Source organism: Acyrthosiphon pisum, chromosome A2 (genome assembly GCF_005508785.2).
Source record: "Acyrthosiphon pisum isolate AL4f chromosome A2, pea_aphid_22Mar2018_4r6ur, whole genome shotgun sequence".
NCBI classification, from domain to species: domain Eukaryota; kingdom Metazoa; phylum Arthropoda; class Insecta; order Hemiptera; family Aphididae; genus Acyrthosiphon; species Acyrthosiphon pisum.
Window position 1 is genome coordinate 1711025 of NC_042495.1, and position 24498 is coordinate 1735522.

At 28.4% G+C, this 24498-nt stretch overlaps 1 protein-coding gene across 2 annotated transcripts in view; it reads right to left on the reverse strand.

Annotated features, from left to right (window-relative positions):
• Positions 1-21703, reverse strand: part of LOC100161017 — a 129428-nt gene extending 107725 nt beyond the window's left edge. The window contains exon 1 of one of the 2 annotated variants that reach the window (XM_029490501.1): positions 20028-21703. The gene's annotated coding sequence lies outside the window, so the exon portion shown is untranslated. The remainder of the gene's footprint in view (positions 1-20027) is intronic. The other variant, XM_029490500.1, reaches the window with a different exon arrangement.
• Positions 21704-24498: the final 2795 nt, after the last annotated feature.

Sequence of the window (24498 nt, forward strand, 5' to 3'; positions counted from 1 at the left end):
TGTTAAGCCATTTAGTAGTGCTTGGTCTACATTTAAATACACTTAAATAACGGCTCTGAATTATTGGTTCAGTTTTCAAGCTAAAAATGAACTTGGATTCCTCATTTACCAAGTGCTTTTAAAAATAATTGGGAGAAAGGGGAATATTTAGGCAACTTCGGCTTAAAATTAATTTCTTTATTTTGTTGTAAATAAAAATTAATACCTTTACTAAATTATATGATATTTATAGTTTTCACCAAGTATGTAGATTAACATTTTCTAGACATAATAGATGTTTCCAAATATTATGGCTATATTTTGCTATTTACTTACATTTAAAATATTTGACTTTTTTTAGTTTTTATTCGATTTATGAATATTACGATAGCATCATTTTTGTTTATAAGTCAAAAAACTTGAAAATGTTATCATCATAAATAGTACTTACAAATACGCAGAATTTTTATTGTGGTCGTTTGTAGTCAAAAACTTCGACAAAATTGGATATTTATTTAAAAAAAAAATGATTTTTCTTCTGATGGTTTTAGTAATTCATAGGAATTCAATAAACAATTAACTTTAGGGGCTTGTAACTTTTCACCATTAAATATATTAAAATTAAATGACAATTTTAAAATGTTTGAAATAAAAAAAAATATATTATTATTTGAAATCATTCAAAAACTTCCAACTTAAAAACTAAAATAGTTTTTTAATTAAAACAAAAAAAAAGATAAAGATTTATTTATAAGTGTATTTTATGGATTACAATCAAAGGTTTACAGATATGTTTAATATCACTTTAAACTTATCTTCTACATAAATATTAATTAAAAAACATGAACAAATTTAAACAAGGAATTAAGAATAATAATTCTTTGGAAAATTATTATGATTTGAAAATAAAAATTTATGATGGATCAAAATTTTAAATAAGTTATTTGAGTATGATTTTAAAAAGTAAATTTATTTTCTTTGAGCAGAAAAATGTTATTTTATAGTTTAATAGGTATTTAAAGATACTTATTTGACGTTATAATTCTGATATCAAAATTAAATATAAAGCAAAAATAATACAAGAAACCTTTAAGCCATACTATAAATCAGAGTTCATGTATTTTATAATATTTTCAATTGAACTAAAAAAAGTCTTCTATGAATATAAAATAAATAAAAAACTTTTAATGTGCCACAAATGTGCATGGAAAAGTAAGTCTTCAGTGGCATAAAAAAGTTTAGGGCCACTGCATTAGACAATTGTTATTAATACTAAATATAATATTACATTCAATATTCAAATAATTGTAATGTTTATACAGATCTATTTACTATTTATTATTTATTTATATTGATGAGTAGACATAATTTATTAAATTAAGATTTGTTTTATATTTTAGCTACCAAATTCATATATTGGATGATTATTGATTAAACCTATATCATGATTCGTGAGTTGTAATAATATTAGCTTTAGATAAACATAATGTTCAATATATAATTATGAATTAGTATTATATTGGTCTGTTGAAGCAAATAAATTATATATACTTCAAAATTCAAATGTTAAATACAATGTTGTAGTCTATTAACGAACAATAATAATACATTTTGGCTTATCTTTTCAATATTTTAACGCGCATTTTAATTTCAATGATTGAGAAAACTATGGCACTCATTTGGAAGCCACCATTAATACTCCTCTCATTTTTCTATACTATAACAAGTTTTACGTATCTGTGGCAAATATAGTAGCCATTTTTTTATCAGTGTAAAAAACGTGGTTAGATGATTTAGAATAATAATATATTGATTATGATTACTAATATCGATCTTACAATATCCCTGAAACAATATTGTTGACATAATACCTTAGATCATATACAATGCATATGATCTAAGCATAATACCACAAAATATGATGAATAGAAATAGACTTCATCTGTTCTCTGATAATACTGTTCAGAAAACGAAGTGATATCAGTAAAACAACATAATTGTTTTATGTAAAATGGTGTGTATATAGGTACCTACACTATTGGCACGCGGGCCAAAGTTGAATAAAAATTATTAATAAATTCGACATATTCGTTTTTTTTTTCTTGTCAAAACTTTAGCAGCGATATTATCGTAAGTGCATAATTTAAACTCTTACATTTGTACGTCTTATTTTGTATCACTTTCAACCAATTGTATTGTTTCAAAAAGAGTATTTCACAAAATTAATGTGTAAGAATTTTTTTTCTAAGAAATAATCTTTTTTTAAGTGTTAATTTTATACTTTTAAATTAAATGCATGTCTTTAACATTTGATACATTTATAATATAACCATTAATCATTATGTAGTTTTAAATAATCATATATTATTTTTATTATCATCATAAGCGCAAAGATAATTTTTGAGAACTATTGAATTAAAACTGTACTATATAATTATACTTTATAGTATAAAGTATGAAGTTTATACTTACCTACCTAATAGATTATTGTAACTCCTTCTAATTTTTATAAACACAATTTTTGTAACGGCTTCCGAACAAAAAATGTCCAAGTTAACGGCTGACGACAACATTTTAGAGTTATTAAATTGACGTTTCTAATCACATAAAGTATGGTGGTAGTATTTATTCTTAAATATATTCTAAATAGGTAAAAACTCATGACTCTTTATAGTTTGGTGGCATATATTTCAGCAACCATCTTCAGGTCGTTACGATATTACAATGATGGTTATTGGTTATAGTGCAGAGGTATTCAAATCCTTGTTCATCCTTTGTGTGTTCACAATATTTTGAAGGCTCCCAAATTATTATGAAGACATTTAAACAATACGGATACAATATGGCCAATAGGTACCGGTGATAATTACAGTGACTTTAGTGCTGGAAATAAAACTTAAAAAATATGTGTTTCGTTATCGTTCCATAATCACTTTAATGATTATAAATAATATTTATATTAAATATTATACGTCATGACCTACATTGATTTTGATTTCCGGTGCTTTGACGCGGTTTCCCTAGTCAACTCTGGCGACACCCCTGGGAGTCGCGACGCACAGTTCGAATATACTTCTGGGTTATACAAATAAAAATGTTATAAATAAGTAGAAGAATAAAAATCGACTACTGAACTTGACGTTTTTGGGTAAAAAAAAAAAATAGCTCTGCCCATTTACCGTAATTTTACAAGTGACTTCCATAGATGTTTGCACAGTTGACATTATGTTCCGATTCGTTTATATTATTCTGCCAGTCTTGTACTAATATACTGTATACAAATACATGTGGCTTCTATATTATATCCGGCACTAACACTTAAAGGGTTCGAATCCTATTCATTATCTACGCATGGAATGATCACGACAAGCTACATAAGGAGCACACAAGGATGAGCTCGATTTTCCTCATAATCAATGTGAACTTCAAGCAACCGATCAGGAAACCACTATACATACTCAACTCATGAAATCGGTTCTTGCATTTATCGGAATCACAGCGTTCGTTTGATTATAATATAATATTAATATTATCATTATGTTGAAACCAACGACATATTGTTATAAACTGTAAAGTTCTGTTGCTTTATAATATTTAAATTATGTAATCTGCAGGTTTCAGTCGGTCATTGCACATTAAAAACGCTAATAACTTGCAGCTCGTTGTCGATGCGCGTCTGAAATTTAAATTTAAATAAAAAACAATTCATGAGATTGTGAAGTGAGTTTCACTTCGTGAATCGTCTGAGGAAAAATCCGCTGCAAACACAAAACTTGACTTGACTTATTTTTTAAAGAATTATAATATACCAATATAGGTACTATTTTATATACCGGATGCATTTTAATCATCTGCGAGTATTTTCAAAGGTTCTAATAGGTACCTGCCTAGCAATTAGTTACCAATTAAATGGTCGCTCTAGTGATTGTACGGTCTTTTGTAAAATTTCTTGTCAGATAATTTTATTTCTTTAGCTACCGGTACTTATTTTATTGGAAAGAATACTACGCATTAGTTACATAGAACAATCGCACATTATCAAAGTTGAACTCAATATATTATTAATCGTTTATTCATCAATTATTTTTATGAGTACATTATAAAAATTATAGTAAATCGATCTCTGCTCAAAATTGTTTTGCAAATGCTATGATTTATCATTTATTTCAAATGCATAACAACAATAATAATACACGACTATATCGAGATGAGTGATGAGTGAAATGAATGACTAACACCCGGTAGGTACCCCGTCCGTGTTTATATGATTATAATAATATTTATAACGAAACAAAATTCAGTAGTAATTTCATAAATATTTAATTTCACTGTTAACAGTCAGATTTTACAAATCAAAACAAATTATTAAATTTAAAAAGAACTTTACATATTATTATTTGTGTAAAAGTAATAATACATTATTGTATATAATAATACATTTATCAATACCTAATTCAAAATATATATTCTTTGTTATAGTTTATTAATTTTGTTTTTAATTAAGGAACTAACGAGGTCTTCAATACAGGTCAAAGAGAATTTCAAGAATATTTTCTTATACAAAATATAAAATGTTTTAATACTCTTTAACAAAAAAAAAAAAAAAAAAAAATAAGAAATGAAGACAAAAAACCAACATAATATAATATAAAAATTAAAAACACATAATAAATAAACTATAATAATTAAAAATAATTGTCTAAAATACTATTTTCGTATGTAAAAGCAATTAGAGTTATATTGTTGAAATTAACTAAAAAAGAAGAAATGAGTTAAGTCTAATAGCGAGCGTATTTTCGATCATAAATAATTGTATTATCGCAATGGTAATCGCATTTGCTGCTTTCAACAAGTAATGGAATATTAATACAAATACTCCCAGTCTGGATGTTAAGCGAGTTATAATAAATGGTTCTAGAACAACAAACAAATAGTAAAACCTTTCATGTACAATCACACACTATTATACACTCCAATAATTAAACTACAAACGTCATTAATAGAAGATTTTCTCTACGTGACTACAATCATAATGTGATAAATGGAATATTATTATATTATAATATAATTTCCCAATTCCTCGATGCACTAATCACTAAAATGTAATTTGAAAACCTAAAAATGAAGTTGGAATTATAATACGAATACGTTTATAGTATTAATGGTTTAGAATATTTAGATGATCAACATTAAGGAAATAACTTACATATTAAGGTAACTAATAATTCGATTTCAAATAGCGATGAGAACAATTTATATTATATATGTTAAGCCTGATTATTATTTAAATAAATGATATGAGTCAATCAGAAAATATTTATAGGTACCGAATTATAATACTACACGAATATTCCAATGTTATATATATTCCAATCCGTGAACCCAACGATTATAATAATATTTCGACAATTCGAATAATCATGATGAAATTTCATCCTATTGCTTCGCACTTGGGAATATAAAATATTTTTAAAAAATGTTTGGTTGGAAATAGGTTATAAGTCTGAATCATATTTTGTATAATATTATTAGTTTATAAAAATGAATAATATCCATACAATGTTTAAAAATGATTGTATGTTTTTCAATAGTCGTTAATCTCGGATAACGCAAAATCTGCCCAAGGCATCTTCACATATTATGTATTAGGTTAAGTTTGCGCTCCCAAAGGTTTTAGTGTTTGTTAAGTGCCACAAAAAAATAAAAGAAAAAAACATAAAAAAAAAAAGATTGCGGGCAATACAACGTTGGATGCCGGGTCACCCATAGTAGGTATATTATAATGTGTATATATAATATAGGTTAGGTAAGCTGTAATAAATAAAATATAATATTTAATCAATAAAAATATTATTTTTTTTAATGTATTAATTACTTAACTATTAATTATTAAATCATCTATTTGATGCTGTGGGTTGTGGTATTTTCTTAGGCTATTGTAGGTAATATATTATAATGCGTATGTATAATATAGATTAGGTAGTAGACTGTAATAAATATAATATAATATTTAATAAATAAAAATATCATTTATTTTTTTTATTATTAATTAACTATTGTTTAATCGTCTATTTAGCGCTGTGCGGGTTGTGGTATTTTTTTAGGCTACGTTTGTTTGTGACGGACACACTTGAGCAACGATAATTAGATGTTGGTCAGTATTCGCCGACAACGTTCGTATCGGCTGGGCAGTTACAGCTACGAATCAAATGATCGCCTTAATAATATTATAATATACAACATCGGCCATACGCATATGAAGTGCCGGAAGTTTAACACTGAAAATAAAAGAATATTTCGGGGTCTCTTAAAAAATAATTCTGCGCATTTATTTTTATTAAAAAACAAATGGATTGACAAATGTTAACTAGCCGGTCCAGCACGGCGTTTCCCGTGACAAATTAAATGCCCTTGGATTCACTTGGACCCTCTCTTAAATTCCGTTAAATGTACAGTGCACAGATTTGTAACACAGATATATTTGGATTGTTTTCATCGGATATAAAATATGGGTCTAAAATTAAATCCAATCACAAGAATATTCTATTTTATTTTCTGTAACAAATGACAAAAATATAAAATAAATAAAAAGATAATATTTTTTCATGAGTCAACATTTATGTGTTGAAAATAAAATAAAAAACATCAGTGGCGGCTCTAGCGTTTGATTTTTTTTTTGGTAGTGGGTGGGGCATAAATATCACAATTATTTTTTTGATATTTGATGATAAAGTACCTGTAATATCGAAATATATTCAATTGGTTCAAAATCAGTACCATATATTGATATATATAACCCACATGACCATTAGCCACATTAGCCATTTATCTTAATAATTGCTTAATTGTGACAATTATTGTAAAAATATAATATGTACGTATACGAAATTATTAACTTAAGAGCATCTAATCAGACTAGACTTTATTTTTATTAAGCCTGCAAGTGTTTAAGTTTTAAAAAGAATTAGTGTACGGATTATATAGGTAAAAGTCAAAAGATGAATAACTAGTAACTACATAACAATAACTACACAAAATTACAAATGTACATGCTGTAAAAATGGAGCTCTACAAATTATAAAACAAATTCTAAATTTAAGTACCTACTTATATTTTGAAATTTAATCTATTACTAAATTTCCCGATGGATATGTATGAGTGCGAGACAAAAAAGAGACGAAAAATAATAAGTGTCCAGTATCCATTTTTTTTCAGTTACAACCTACTTAATCAGATTTTAAGCCGTCGCAATGTTGAAAATTATCTTTCCGTGGTAAAATGATTCGCAACTGCATGTATTGAAACAATAAATTACTCTAAACATGACAGTCGTCAACTATTACTAAAATCGACTATTAACTATTGGAGATCAGCAAAATAAATTATAAATAGTGAACCCGAAAAAAACCTATCGGGAAACCATGTACCTATACCGATAAATATAGTAACCTATGATACTACAGATATAGCTGAATCTACGAAAATATTATGAAAAACTGTAGATTTGTATAATGGTCATCCGTCTTTGCACTTCGATTTTACCAATAATTATAATAAAAAAGGAATAAATACATATAACAAATATTTTATGAATAATATAATATTATAATATTTTTTAATTATAGCTGATCCTGCACGGCGTTGCCCGTGAAAATTAAATAATGTCTTGTTTGTTTTAATTAAATAAATGGGTAGGTACTTCAGATATTTTTATTTTCTAACCGATTTTGCGTAACGCTTTGTTTATTACCATAGAAACGAATAAAATGTAAAAAATACCTAAGGTATATACAATTAATGGTTACTTATTTATGTCACCAATTTATGTTCGAAATGGAAAATATCGAGTTGCGAGCTACGCTCTTTTTAAATATTGTTAATTAGGTACCTATGATGTATATAATGATTAAAATAAATCCCCATCTGTTTAAATAACCATTATAATATTAGTACAGTTTTATTTCATTATCTAAAGTCTTTTTCACGCAGTACAATGCTGTTATGTTTATGCCATTTATGATACATTTATATATCTATAATATCGGATGCTCTTACTAATATAAAGCGACGACTTGCTCAGGCGACAGCGATTGAGCAAATCTGTCGGTGCATCAAAGGATATAGAAATGTAAAAGAAAACCTTCTCGATAGAGCATAAATAGTAATGCAATGTTGCCATTTACCATGCGATTCTCAATTGTTTATTTAAATAATTACAATAATACAAGTAAATATAAGTATGAGTTAAAAAATAACACGGTTTTTATGGCATTGACATTGTTAAATTGCTATACCTCGGGTATATATTTCGTCTTAAACATATAACCGTAAAGATTCGGTATTTTTACAATTTGAATTATTGGTTGAAACTTTGAAAGCTTTTATATTTAATCTTATTTTTTCAATTTCTTTAGCTGCAGTTTGTTATTTTATGGAATTATGTTCGATTGAATTAATTTTAGTCCGAGTTTCTGTTCAAAGTTTCGAATTGAACGTCGTGGCAACGTCACATTATGCTCAATATCGGGCTTTATCGCCGGTGATGATTTATCCGGTTAACACGATATCTATGGTTGGTACCTACTATATAATATTATGTAGGTATAATAGCGTTGTGTACTTTCGGTTAAACGATCCTTGAACGATCTTTCATAAATCACCTCAGTACAGCATAATTTATATCACCTTTATAGAGCTCCGACCCATATTAAAGGCACCTTCCGTTTCATGGAGCCTGTTTGGCTTGTAAAGGTTGGATGCACATCGGTCGTCACCTATTTATATAGGTTCACCTGGTTCCTTGCAACTTGCAAGAATAACGTCAATTTCATATACGCTTCTACGACAAATTGTTGACATTTGTTGTATACAATGTACCTATACATACTTACCTAAGTATAATGTATTAATGCGCATGATGTTTATTTATTTTGTATCTATTTTATTTAGGAAGATAATTGGTTATATCGATTATAGTTCGAAGACTTATAGTAACAATTCTTATTGTCGGAGTGTGTAGAGTTTCAGTGATCAGATACATGCAGATGCAAGTGTGCTGGTCGGGTGTTACCACAGCTCTCACGGCGCATGTGCACTAGACGTCTCGATGATACAATAAATTGTGAAATATCTAAAAGCGCTGAATTTTTCAATTTTAATGATAAAAACTCGCTGAATATCATCGTGACCGCACCACCCAAGCCAGCTTCTCGTTTATATATACTCCGCGCAGTAATAGGTCTATTGTGCATTTTCGTTGCTTCCTATTATTATTATACAATATAATAATATAGATAGCGTATACCGTATACCTTATAGATAATACAATTTTATATGCACCGTTATTATAAAATTATTATTATGCCCGACCGTTAGTTTATAAGTTTATTGTGGATCGCGAAAAGTGGCTAATTTGCTAGTATACAATTAAAGACAAAAACGCCACGAATATTGAATGGCTTGTCTTCAAATAACAGTGTACATTTTATACGGCCTAAAAAAAAAGTGCTTAGATAAAGTGTAGCCGGTAGATTATGCAAAAATATGTGACGTCTCCCACTCAAAAATATAGAATAAGTCGCTAAAACCGTTCTCAAATTATAATCTATACTATATATTAAAATATATACATAGGTAACAAAATTATTATTACTAAACACCTAAATCAATTAAAATATAATAAAATATATTGAAATCGGGAATCCACAAGAGTGTTTTCAGCAAATTCCGGATGAGAGCTATTATTTATTGTTTTGAATTTTAAAATATATTTTGAAAAATCTTACAATATATAAAACAGATTAAATCATTCATTGAAAAATTAAACAATGACTTATCAATTAACATCATATTATGTAATACATATATTTAGGCTGTTTAATGACCTAATACAGTAGTATTATAAATTGTGGGGTTGGGTGTAATATTATAATAATATATTGAATTATAATTACGTTGTACAACTTAACGTACTATATGATTTTGTAATATTAATAAAAACCAAATGAAATATAAAAAATTGTATACATTACCTACTCGTTAGTATACATTTAGGTACTTTACATTTTTCAAAAAATATTTACTCGGTTATTTACATGACAGAAAATATGAATTTTAAGAAAAATTCAAGTGCCTAGTCTGAAGTATGTCATAACAGCGTGTAATGTTCTCTCATTCAAAACAATTAATTTGAGATGGCATTCTTTTAATTACGTTTAACAATGCTTGCGTACATGACCATTGACCATATGTCAGAAGTACCTGGACGTTTCTAGTACCATTACAAAAACAATAGAGTAAATAATTCATAGTTAATGACTACGTAGTACGAACACTAGTTACCTCTTATATAGTTTAAAATGATAAACGAACACAACAGAGGGTATACTCAAATAGATTAGTATAAACTAATTTACTTGAACGTTTTAAATATCCGTTGCCAAATTAATAAAAACAGTAATAATATGTTTATTAATTTGGACAAACCTTATAATACCTACCTACTGCAGGTGGTTTTACATTATGAATGATAAAAAAACATTTTTACAAGACTCCTATTACAGTTTTTTCTATTTTTTTTTGGAATCATTTTCAAACTTTCAATAGAAAACGTTTCTTATATAAAAACAGAATCCGTTCTTCTACCATCTCTGTATGTATCACACTATCGTTAACAATGTTCTATAATAATTTAATTTAATATTGGAGTCTTCAAGACAATATACATAATTGTTTGATGGAAAAACTTTTTCTTCTCAAAAAATTCAGTTTTTAAAATAATATTATAATATATTATTTTCTGTAAAAAATTTTATAAACTCTTAACGAAATTTGTGTATTTACTTGATAATGAAATATTCGAAAGAAAGTGGAAATTTAGTCTCCGGCAGTTTCTTATAAAGAAAATAGAAGTTACTGTTTTTTATATTCATATATATAATAATATCTATGTAAAAACATAAGAAAACATAAACTGCGGTATAAACTTTTAAACTTGTATTTATTTAATTTACATTTAAAAACAGTTGAATCCATATAACAATATATATATACAATTTAAAAATTTTCAGTTCGGTTTTTAGTATTGACTTCTACTACATTGATTACCTTTAAACGCGTTAAGTTCGTGTACAAAATTTACATTGTACATTTATGTATACAGACCAGTAAATATAATATGAATTTATATTATTATTTTGTACACATATTACAAATGTATAATATATGTGTAATCTATTACAATACACATATCAATTAATTATGTTTTAAATTTAATTTATGAATCAACTTAATTTAATTGAAATCAAATTCCAATTAGAAATTTGTTTACAGTTTAATTATATTTCGCATTAAAATGTATAGGTACCTATAATAATTAACAACAATTGTAATATTTATTTTCCTAATTGTTATCAGTTGTTTTCAATTAAATTGTGATGGTTAAACAGACTTACATAACTTAAATACATTCGATTAAAATATAAGTTATACTTTGTTGTCTATAATATAATATGTTATCTATTTTTAAGATTCGTCATATTCATACGAAGATATAGTACTAGGTGTCTATGTATCTATCATTTCTATGTATATATACTCCTATTAGGGCACTTACCTACATTGAAAAATGTCTACTCTAATGTCTACTATACAGTATACCTACTATAATATATAATATATTATGTAAGACATATAGATATACAGTCAATATGGTGTATGATTATTTTTGTATCTCATTCTGATGATTTTGTGCATTTACACACTGTAAAAGGTTTATTATTAAAAACAATTGTATTGTTTATATTGAATAGGCGCTCTATTGCCTTTTTAATGTTTTATTTGTCAAAATGTATTTATTTCAAATATAAATGCAAATTCACAATTTTATTTCTTCTAAATATTTGCTTCGCGTCTACCCACATCGATACAAAATACACATAATACCAACATTACACCCAAATAAGATGGAACTAGTGAATCTAAACGTAATGGATTTGTGGTAATTTTAAAAATCAGTTGATAATGGTTATACATATTTGAGTATCATTTAGCGTAACCCAGAGAACACCACGGGGAGGCGATACTCTTTGTTCTCCAAACGTTTGTTGTTTTTTTTTTTTTTACAAACGTTATACGTTATTTGTTTTCAAATTTAAATTTTATTTAAATAATGTAGATAATATTTATTTATTTCACATTCGTTTTTACACTTTATATTTTACAGTGATCGGTAAGAATAAACAAAACCAAATAAAATTACCCCGTTGAAAATTAATTCAATAGAAAAAAAATGGCTAAGGACCCATATAAATATGGTCAGAGTAAAATAATCCATTAAAAACTAATTCAATATAGAATAGCTAGAAAAAATTAATCCAATTTAAAATGTGGCTGAAGAAATAGTTAATTGAAAATTAACCAAGTACAGTGGCGCTAGCAGGGGGTCGTGGGCTCATGACTCAACTATGTCAAAATTGTTTTTACCGAAGCTTAATGAAAATTATTATGTTGATTATTTAAATAATTTATTGACATTTTTGTAATATTTTTATCATATAATCCACTTTCCCGCCACATAAATGTAGGTATCTATTGTTTTTAAGAAATAATGTTGTTTGATATAGTTACAAAATAATATGTTACCTAAATTACGAAAATATTCGTATATTTTAACTTTAAAGTAACTAAGATAAATTAAAATTAAAAATCAGTAAATTACGCGAAGTATAAAAGTAAATTTTATATTTAACATAAATAGCTAAAAATTATTTAATAATATTAAATTGGCAAAAGTTTATGTATGTTTTTTTACTGTTGTCAATAAACTTATAAAAAAGTTTTTTTTTTAATTACGTAGTTATTTATTATACTCGGTATAATTGCATAAATGGTTTGATTTAATTTGTATATTAGTTATTAGCATTTAAAGGATAGATGTTATGTTACATATCTGTTTAGGTGTTTTATGCTCTCTATTAACTATTATATATTAAGCCATTTTTTGTTGTTGTATTGAATCAGTTTTCAATCTATTATTTTTAACAGGTAATTTAATCAATTATTTTCTATTTTTACCTGGTATCTTACTTGACATAATAATATAATTATATTTAATTTACATTTTTATAAAAAGTTATGATTCACGTCAATTTTAAAAATATTGAATTAAAAATTTTCTTGTTATCGTTTTATACTTTTGTATTTTATTCTTATATATTTTGATGATTTTAGTTTTTGATTAAGTAAGTTAGCATACTGTTTAAGTAACATGGTAAATAGTAAGTTCAAAATGAATAAAAAGCGTATAAAATATAATATAATATATACCTACTAAAAAATATTTCTTGAATAAGATTTGAAAAATGTATACACATTTTTTGCACCTAACGTTATAATACCCATTAAATTGCATGCTCGTAGAATGAGAGTAAAAGCACTATCCTCAGAAATTTATAGTTTTTCTTACCGAAAAATATTCACAATACTTAGCCACTATACTAACATTAAATATTGAAACACCAAACATATTTTCGAACGATAAGCCAAAAGTGAAAAGTTTAATAGGTACACCAATTTACAAATACTTGAATTATTTTTTCAGGCTTAGTCATAAAGACTCTTACCTATATTACTTACTTATAAATATTTTGTAATCGAGCTTCATTGACTGGTCATTATTATTTTGATTGCATTATTTTTAAAATAAGTTTAAGTATAATAATACATTTATTTGTGTATTTAAATTATAACGAGATTGTATTATTTTTTATCGGTAATATAAATAATTAATGGTATATTTTATAATATAATGATAATTTAAAAATATTTAGTATTTTGTCATTATTATTAGTTTTGCAAGATTAGACCAATTTAAAACGTTTGTACCGGTCTGTACTTTGTTTAAAATCAATAAATTGTGATTCGTCCAAAGATAAAAAGAATAAAATATTTAATTATTTAGTTTTATACTTTTATTATTTGTCTCAAGCATTAGGTACTCTCAAATGTATTTGGACTTCAGAGTTATATTATGTGCTTCAGGCTTTATATTTTATATTTTGTAATAACAATCTTTAGAAATTCTTAAATTCTTTCCGGAAATTGTTTGAAGTTAGAACATCGTTAATAATACTATAAAAGTTGGGATATTTAAAAATAATTTGTTTTGGTTGTGTCTATTATTATTAAGATCATTGGAATCTATTGATCGTTGGCTTGGTACGTATCTAATCTTGCTGTAATATCTAAACCGCTATATTAATATAATATATAATATGAATATAATAATTGTATGATTATGTCAAAGCTAGTCGGAATTTAAAATATTTTCTTCGGTTATCCATTTTATTAACCACAGAACTAAACGTGAAATAAGTATACTTTCGTTTTATACATCACCAACAAGTATCACTTGTATTGATTTGAACCAAAATGGTATTTTTTATATTTATTCCGAATCAGTATCTTTATCCAGTTTAGTACTCTTTGAAAACACATTGATTATTTTAAATAAAATATTATTCGAAAACAATCAAATTTAAATTGAAGTGAAAATATAAATTTGAACATGTCGTAGGTATAGGTGAAATTACGCTCAAAAACACATAGTTGTTTAACAATGTGATATTTGCAGAAAAATTATGGGTCTAAAACTCTAAGGTAACAACTAACCTTGGCGACAACTAAATAATTATTAGTCCTTCCTGCTGAACTGAATTCCTATTATTATTACTTATAAATGACTATCAGATGACCTACTTGTATTTAATGTAATAAACCACTCGATTAGTAAACTTTAATAGTTTCATTGAACATTGAATTCACCATTATCATCCTCATGTTTATTTGCTCATCTACGGGCATGCAATTCAGGGACTATTGTTATGATATGACTAGTATGTGCTTAAAATTATAATAGGTAATAATTTTTGTTCCTAAACATTGTATAAAAATGTAAATTTTAAATTGTAATTTTATATAAAAGCTGATTAAAATATAGTAGTTGTACACGTAATTAAATTGTAACTGTCATTTTTATAAAAAAAAAAAATGGCGTTTAGTGAAGAAAACAGAAAAATACCATTGGCGCTTATCATATATTATAATGTACATATAACACGAAATTATAATTATAATCACAAAATATGACAAAATGTAATTACAATTTAAAAATATTATTCGCTTTCCTGTAGGGTTTTCTAGGTAACTCTATAAATATAATACTTCAAAATGTATAAATATTCACTATTGTCAACTGTTATTTTAAAATTATCAAAAATATGCCAGGATAAAAAGAATAAGCTGATTATATATTGGCTATTTGGGTGAAACAGGTAACTGTGTGTTTTGGATTAAAAAAAGATCAATTTCGAATCAAACATTGATTTTGAAACAAAATAATTTAATTTTTCATAGAACTTTAATACCTAACTAAAATATTATGACAACAACTTAAAAAAAAAATATTAACAAATAAAGTTATTATACCATAACCTTTTAGTAATAGTACCTAGTTGCTTATTTAATTGTTTAGTATTATTATTGTTCAATTTATTCTATTGAACAAACTAGAACAGTTACAACAAGTAACTTAATGCATTTAATGTGCCATATTTATGGCTCAGCCGTTTAAGTACTATGTTCATCAATGTTGAAGTACAATGTGTTAAAATATTAATAATAGTTTACTACAATACTATACCTAATACTTGTCCACACATTTTTTTTTTATTTACTTAAATATATTCAATCTGTTTACAAAATAAAAACAATAAGTAATAAGAAAAACATAGAAAAGTGAATCACGTGAAGAGGAGATTAACAAAACCTCATATTTTATTACATATTAAATTATATTAATAGTTTTTTTTCTGTAGATTGAGATAATATTTGGTAGGTACTATGTACATGCAAATAAGGTCTGATAAGAAAAAAACAATTTGTTAATTATAATGAATTATGAAAAAGGTATAGTGAATATAAGTAAAATCACCACCAGCAAACCATATCAACTTTTCTTCAAAACGAACTTGCCGACTGACGAAAGTTAAGGTAGTGGTTGGATTTCAAAAAAACTAAAGATTTTTGTTTTTATAAACAAGTTTACTTAGCACCAATCGGTAGCAAAGCAATTTTGTTTATACATTCAAATTTCAAACATCTTTACATATTTTTAATCTAACCTTTGGAAGTAGGTACTTAAATTAGTGTCAGACGTACCTATATATAGGTATTTCACGTCCATAAATTTGTTTTGAATAATATTTTGATCTAATGGCCATAAATGGCATTTGCATGCGATACATTGACAGTACCTATAATATGTATGATAAGTTGATTGGTAGGTAGTATATACACACACACTAACGGTAATTTGCTATTCACAGACAAAGACGATCAGTGACCGCAAGAAAAGAAAGGAACATTTCCTAAACACAACTCCTTAAAATTAACACGTTCACGAGGGCATTAATGAGCTCATGAGCTAGCGGCATAATACCGAAATAGTTGATAAAAAGTTAAACAACAAAATGTAAATTATAAGTCACGCCATTCACGGGATTATACCAAATTTCAAATTGACCATCTGACACCAACGTTGTAACTTGTAATACAGCATAATATCTACCCATAAAAATACCTACGCAATAGTGCAATATGCATTATAGTGCATACGCAACAGAACCACCAAATTGTTAAGTCAATAAACGGAGTATGATCGTCCACTATTCGTCTGTCGCACTCTGCAACAACAGCTAGTGTCGATCGTGATTATTATGACGCTAATCCTGAAAGGATATTTTACACATTTAATAATAATAATTTTAATTAAAAATATTGATAAATTAAAATTTGATTTGTTTTTCTATTATTAACCAACCAATATTATAGCTCTTCAGACTTACTCTTTTCTATGCTACAAACTATAATATTCGTCAATGTAACGATAAATAAATAAAATTCGATACTTTTCGAATAGTTACCTACCTCTACTCAATAACACAAATAATTAATAATAAAAGAATGATAGAGAGTACAGAATATTCAGCAATATATTTTAAAATATAAATAACTTTTTAGTTAGGTATTATAATATACTGCTTTATTAAAGAATAAAAAATAAAAATGCATTTTGTTCGAGCAAGTTCTCATAGAAAATGTTTCCGTGGTATGCATTAATATTAAAATGATGTATAATGTATATTCAATAATTCTGAATTCATAATATTTTTAACTGCTTTAAATTTGATAAGTAGTCAAGTATATTTTTAATTTGTTGAAAAATGTCTGTAAAAAAATTAATAAAGATTTATAATGAATAGCTTGTTTATATTATTGAAATAGATAAGTTTGTACATTCACATAATCCCCCTGTCTAAAATGTTGTAAATCAAATTAATAAAAAATTTTATAAATCAACAACATTGTTTGTGCTTATTCTAAACAATTTTGCTTTACAGATAGTACAATTTCTAGACTAAAAAAAGATAGGTTTGTATAATTAATATTGTATTATAATGCATTATATGCCTATAGGAAATACTGTAAAAATAATAAATTTCCATTAAAAAAATTGATGAGACTATTTTTTTTTTATTATTTAAGAATTTACAGGCTTCGACAGCTAAGATTATTCGCCAACGATACCTATTACAGATATTTAACTTTAAAAATTAGTAATGTTTTCAATGTAAGTATCATTCTTGTGGTTTTATCTTCGTTGAGGTCGTCTTTGATAATGTGTGAGATATCAAGAATATTATAGGTACATATGTGTTCATACTATGTAGTGTATTGTTATGTTTATTAAAGTTCAATATTTAATTATTATTACTTAAATCAATCACCGTGGCCCATAGTACCTATTAATATATTTATTTATACCGCAGTCTACATTTCTACAACGATATAGGTTGGTAGTTAATTTCACTAAGCAATTATATCGGAATACGGATTCTTCTATACTGTTAACCGGAAACAATTTTATTGATTGGTTAATAAAAAAGCATATAATTATATTAATTATATGCAGTATGGATTACTTATTTTAGATAGAATAAAATCAAAACGAATAAAAAAAAATATTCGATTCATATGACATTAGACCATAAATTATTATAATTTATAACAGTATGTAGGTACCTACTCGGAAAAGGAAACAGTTTTTTTTGAAATACGACTATTGGCTCCCTAATATTAATATTATTAGGTATTAATGCATTAATGTATTACATAGGTACAGGCGTACTGCGTTATATTATAATAAATATAATAACTTTAGGAATAGATAATGCCATAATGGGGTGGTATACTGGTATGGTATGTCATTTACGCGAGTATATAATATTATAATATTATAATATTATATATTCTGTTTATTAAAAATGTCGATAAATCAATGTAATAATTTGTAACTGTCAGTGTAAAGTAAAAATATTTCGAATAGGGAACATTGGTTGTACGTTGTATGAAAAAAAAATGGTAATATTATCTTAATAAATAGGTACCACAACTTGTAGATAGCGAAAGGTATTAGGTAGGAATGTATTTCGTAGTTAATTTATATGCAAATAAAATAATATAATATTATGTAGTATATATTCGTATTCATAAAATATTTATCATATTTTATACAGAGTTGAGAACGGACTCTAAAACTTTGGTTTAGGACTTTAAATTCAAAAATCTCTTTTTAAAAGATTTTTCCCAACTCTTTATTTAGGTAAATGTGCGTTGATCGATATCCAATTCGTCTCTTTTGTAATATAAAAAAAATGCATAATCATGTGCCTACATAATAATTAAATTATTATAATAATGTACCCAGTATAGTATACCACACATGTAAGCGTTACAGGAACCCAGTGCAAATTACGCCAAACAAATAACAAGTAGATTTTCTATCTTATTCAAATCATGAAGTTCGGGGGTGGTCGGTGTGAAATCTACACTTGATAATATCTACCATAATATCGTGCGATATACGAGCTATTGGAGTGGACGTTATACGCCGTTACAACGGATACTTACTTGCATAAGAATATTACCATTATTGATATAATATAATACCAATATATGTTTTATTTACACGGCGAGACGGTGCGCAACACAATATATTATAATTTACAGCTGCACGCGTCGTATCTACTTGATAATATAAAATACAATAAATATAAATAATGTGCGAGCGATGCCATCAGCGATACTGGCGTACCTATAACGAGCAGTTGCCGAGGCATCGTCGTCGATATAGGTAGGTACACCTTGTACATATATTATATGTAAATCCGAGAGACTTTATCTACCGCGGGTCCCACGGGCCAAACGGGGACGGTGGCTTTGTCGAAAACGCCACGCGCGATATCTCGGCAAAATATAATACGCTTATTATCATATACGAGATATTATTGTTGTACGCAGCCGAATGCAGTGAATAAAATCAATTCCGCACGTAAGCATAATAATACCTATTCACCGATGCGTCAAGATTTTCAACGAAGAACGTCATAATATTACTATTACAATCGGAGTGTATCGATGCGTATCGGTGGGGATGTCGAGCGCGTTCGAGAAGTTACATATCGTCGTGCAGTATTATATTATTACAAACCATCTCTGCAGTGAAACGCCAGACCGGACTCGGCAGACTTTGAGTCAGCCGACGTACAACCACCGAACAGAATAGAATCCATATCGTGTATAATTCTCATATTATAATGTGTAAAATGTACAATTTTCACAACTAACATAGCATTTCCCGTGACTCGGAACGCATAATATGGCGACTTATCCTATCGGGAATTCGATTGATACACGCGTTCCATGTTGTTTTAGTTCAGTGCGTAACTACTCCGATTAGGTAGGTATCGGATTTTTCTTCTCGAAAATCATGCAATACAATATATTGGCTGACGAATGCTGAACAACAACTGGTGAACAGCGAGAAATATACGGCTACATAATATTATGTTATTACTTATTATAATAATATAATGTGCACTTTAATAATAATATTATTGTGCAAAAACCGTTAATTATAATATACTCACGAAACAATAATATCTTAAAGATATCGATATTATTCACGTCGATTTCTATTTTCCGCAATAGTGACAGTTGCCGTCGTTTATTTTGGACTTTCCTGCAGCAGTCGTTGACGCGACGGTCGCGCGCACGGCGACACTTGTTGATGTCTGAAACGGCGGACGAGCGCGCGCGAAACACGGGTGTCGTATACGTACGCGGTGGCCGCGGAGAACACGGACGATGTGTAAACGGCTGGGGGACGTCCCTCCGGCCGGTCGCGATACTCACGTCTACTACTACGGCCACGGCGCCGCCGTCGTGCTCCCAGGGAAAATCGGCAGCCGCCGCCGACGCCGACGCCGACGCCACCGTCGCGGTCGCCTTGTGTGCAATATGTGTGCCGCGCACCGCGACGAGACACCACTGTGGCAGTCACTGTTTGGCGATTTATATATTATATTATTATACGCACTTGCGGTCTGTATGTAATGCCTATTATACCGAGTACCCGGTAAGTGGTTGTGGAGTAGTGGACAGTGGTAGTAGTAGAAGTAGGCACAAGTCCTGGCAGTGGCGCCGTGATCGGTTGAGAAAATCGGTTTCGTTTATTCCGACTATGAGCGATACAAGCCCCCGTCCGCCTTTCCCTTCACTCCCCCCCACCCCACAAAAAGACCGAACCGAAATATTATTATTAAAATACGATTTTCACCGTACGAATAGAGTTGTGATAATAGTTTTATTCGTCATAATATTGGATATTACGATTTATGGAACGTAATATTGTGATTGCAGTAAATCTATACAGTATTCCGTACTTGGTACTCGGTAGCGCAGTATTAATTTTGTAAGATGGTTCAGACGAGCACGTCGAGTGCATAATATTATTATTATACGCATTGCTACAGCTACTATACAAGTATAAGTACCACGGTCAAAGTTAAAGTCATAGGTACCTTGTCTAATGACAAGTATAGAGACAAAGTCGCTGTCAACGCATCCATTGCAATGAAATACATCGACGGTGACGAACGGTATCCGCGATGATTGTCGTCGGCCAGGAGTGTCAGATCGTCGACCATTACGATTTACGAGACCTGTGACAAATCATCGGAAACCCGTCGTGCTTCCGGACCTTTGGTATAATATTATTAAAATATAATAGTTTTATTAAAACCGGTGGCGCAAAACAGTTTACTTTTGGGGGGACAAGCCGTCATTAATCATCTACAAAAATATTCCATACATGTCTATATCCAATTACTGCTTTATATGAGTACGTAGAGTTAATCATACAATATCATCACATTAACAATATAATTATACAACTATTATTATAACCTCTACCAATTATACTATTGGATCCACTATATGCACACATAATGTACTTACAACTTACCGAATATTTTTTTTTTTGCGTTGAGGTGAAAATGCCCCCCACTCCCGAAGATTTTCACCACTGAATTCAAATCCCACCGCACGTAGGAACTTGGAGCGTGGCGGAGGACGTGTGCCATCGTGCCGTGGCGTTATTATTATTATTATTATCATCATTATCGTTATTATATTGTTATTTTTCCCTTCCGTCGCCGTCGTCGCCTGCCTCGTTTTCTTTCGTCTATATACCGACCGTAATTAGAAGTATCGAGCGGACTCATTGTACTTCCTCCGCCAATCCTCCCCCTCCGCCGGCCAAGCTCTCGAAACTCACCACCTCCCCAACCCCGCCGACCCGCTTTCAACCGGCCACGTGACGAGAACGACCGCCACCCCGCAACCGTTTTGGACGCGGCAAACGCTTGTCGGACACACCGCGGACCGTACAGTGTCCAACAGGCTTCGCCGCCACAACCCCTATTCTATTTACCACGCACAATGTACAATATTATTATAATATTATTATCGGTGAGTGCACCGCCGCCACCCATCCTCTTCGAACAGTGCCCGTAAATCCCGGACTCTACCCGATTACGTTAGAGCGACAGTTGTATAATACTATAATATTATATACAACAATAAATTGTGTCATTACCACTTACCTACACGCGAACGAAATTAACTCACACGATAAGTGTGAAGCTCTATTGTTGTTGTTGTCCGTACTCCGTACGCGGAAAATAACACCACATACCTACGCAATATTATTTCTATCGAAAACTACATCACGATTGGACCGCTTATAGGCACCTGTCGAAACACTTTATAATGGGCGGTACTCCTTTCGCCCAAAAATGACTTATTTTTGCTTAATAATAATTTAATCGTATTCACCCACGTTCTGGGAAGCACTGTTTCAAAATTATTTATATTTCATACAACGGACAGTGCAATTATTATAATATAGGTAAAATCAATATTATTATATAAAATTAATATTAATGTGTTATTACTGTCATTACTCATCAATATTATATATGAAATAAATAATATTATTATTAAATATTAGTAGTTGTATTAATTTTAGTATGTCGTTCACTTTGTCATGCCAAATAACACTCCTGCGATTTTTTTTTCGTTGTTTCGTTGTGCTAATTAGTTTAATTTTACTAAGAGGGTGACCAGTGACAAGTGACAAAATTTCATATAAAAAAAGTAGAATACTTAAAAATCAGTAGGGGTAAACGTATGGTTATTTATAAATTTATAATAATTCAAAGTACAATTTTCGATCGACTAACAAAGAGGCAACTCTACCCGTTGAAGAAAATTAATAATTATACAAAGACAAAAATAATAATGCATTTACTTCTGCAGTTTGAGAATATAACCACAATTAATATCGTTATAAATCAAATATTAATCGTCAAATAGTAAACACAGAATGTAAACGAAAATCTTTAGAAGTTCTCAATCCGAGACCAACGCAACATTATATTCAAAGAAATTGTTCTATATTCTAGAGGTCATGCTTAATGGCTTTATTAAACTAATTTTAGACACAATGCTTCCCAAAATGTTGAAAGTGAAACCACGGACGAAAAGATTGCAATTATTATTTTTTTTTTTGCAAAAAGAGGAATCTATTATTAATCACATTTGGTCGAAAAGAGAACGTAGGCAAAAATAAAAAAGCCAATTATTGGGCGAGAGGGGTTGTGCCCATTAATAATATTATAGAAGTTTTGCGCAATTACACATTTAGGTACACATTTACACCCCATCTTATTATATTTATTATATTCTATACCTGCGTTACGAGGTGACCGTTCAATGATTTTTCCCCGAATCGTACTGAAAAGTCTATCGGCTTCCCCAGTAATATTGTTGAAATGCTGAAACGGAATTAATGGATTTAAAACTAAATTTAATTACAGGGCAATAAAACAACGTGTACGTTTTTAGAATAATTATTGTACTGTTCATGCATCTAGCTACTGCGTTTTATCATTTCATTCGACTTTTTTTTTAAAACGTTTTATTACTAAATGCAAGTAATGCAACGTTTTATATTTTAATTTATACCTCCCAGTAAACTACCCTACTACCTTCCTAAAAGTATTTAACTTGTTTGAAATCGATTCTAGTTGAAAGTAATTTGATAAATAACTCCAATGGTGGAGATTTAAAATTATTTCAATTTATATGACTCATTGAACCCAGATCACAAGATTTTTTTAAAATATATTCATTATATTCAGTGTATACATCTCTATACAGTAATAAAATCAATTTTTCTACAAAATGTTTAATTGAAAAATGCATTTGTTACATTTTACTAAAATAACCTTTCCCGTCCCAGGGATAGTGTCTTCTAAAAGAATTTCTTTAATACAATTTAAACTTCATTTTGTACGACGTCATAGTACTCTTAATGCATAGATGGTACTTAACTACATTTTTAAATTATTAAATTTCACAATTACTTCTTATTTTTAATTTATTAGAAGTCAATTAGGTGTATAGTAGATATCGAAAGCACCTCGTCATAGAGTGGATAGGTCACTGTATATTGTAATTGATGTGTTAAGTTTGAATTCAATAATAAATCATGACATACGAAAAACGATTCTTAAGAAACAAATTAAATTATTAGTAATAACGTTTTCTATATATAGTTTAATTGGTTGTTACTTAAAAACAATAAATATTTAATATTTAATAATTATTAATATCTCATCTAGTTATTGTAAAATAGTGTACACGATACACATATTTTCCGTAATAATTTATAATAATATTATTAAAGTTCATCAAATATTATTAGAAGGCTCAATCAATTTTAGTATTTTGTACTGTGTACGATTCCCTTAGGCTTTGGCATATTTGTATAATATACAGTGTACACTGCAAAATCCATATGGCTGCAATAAAATAGCAACACAAACATGTTTGTGTCAACTTTAATAAATTAATTACACGATGATATTTCTTTATAATTAATATAATATTATGATATTAATATGTCTATTCATACATTATTGCTCTAAGATTTTATTTGGATATAGGTATATTATTCCGATTACCTAAATAACATAATTTATTAATTTAAATTTG